A 1,053-nucleotide genomic window follows, 5' to 3' on the forward strand; every position below is an offset into this window, starting at 1 on the left:
CCAAAATGATAAGGTTGCTTACTCAAATTAAGCAAAAATCACTGGTATGTATGTGTAAGTATAGAAAAATCACAAATGGAATCAATGTAAGTACAATATTGAGCATAATTATCATAACCAAACTGGTGATCGAATTGGTCAGGTTACTGGGTCACTCAGTCATTGGTTCAATCGGTGGGTGATTAGTCGAGCCTGTTGACCTGGTATAATTAAATAATTATATAAAATTTAATTATTTTTCTATTATAAGTACCTTTATTTTGTTTTTATAAAAATAATTCTCATTTTTAAATTTTAATACTTTATTAATTAGTTTATATTTATTTTATTATTATATTATTATACTTGTTGTATTCTTAGAGGAAGGGGTTCAAACCTCATTTCAGACATTGAGCACGAGCATCCTTATTGTATTTTTGGAGGAAGTGAGACCAAACGGTTCGATCCGATCTAAAATTCACGGTTTTAATTTTGGATTAGACCGATATTGGATCCAGTTCATTAGTTTTTTAATCGAACCGGCCGATTCATTCCTATTTTAATAACTATGATATTGAGGCTGAGAGAATTGGGAAAAAGAGAATCACAAGAAAAGAATTCAGAGAGAAATTCAAAAAGGAAGGCTCACAATTCACACACATCTCTCTTGCTAATGTCACTCCCGCTTATTAGGTACCATTGCTATCACACGCAAGGTCATGAGGATACAGAGGCTGCTAAAGCCTACAACAAAAATGCCGATGAGCAATTTCTCGGTGATGTGAATGCTGGTTTAGAAAAGGCAGACCAGGAAATTGGTCCGTCCAGTGACAGAAGATTGAGGGCTCAGAATGTAGAGGAGGGATACACTGACAAAGACAACCATAAAGAGGAACAAGGGCATGCTGATGATGAATAGGACAGTAGTAGTGATGGTGGAAATTTGGATGAGCAAATGTTGGAGCACCAGACAGAGCTGCATACCACAGCACAAACCAATGCAAGATTTTCCTTCATTTCCTTCTAAAGCAGACAGTTCGCAGGTTCCAAACCTTGAAGATCTCCGCCTTAGGA

This window comes from Arachis ipaensis, chromosome B10 (genome assembly GCF_000816755.2).
Source record: "Arachis ipaensis cultivar K30076 chromosome B10, Araip1.1, whole genome shotgun sequence".
In the NCBI taxonomy this organism is placed as follows: Eukaryota; Viridiplantae; Streptophyta; class Magnoliopsida; order Fabales; family Fabaceae; genus Arachis; species Arachis ipaensis.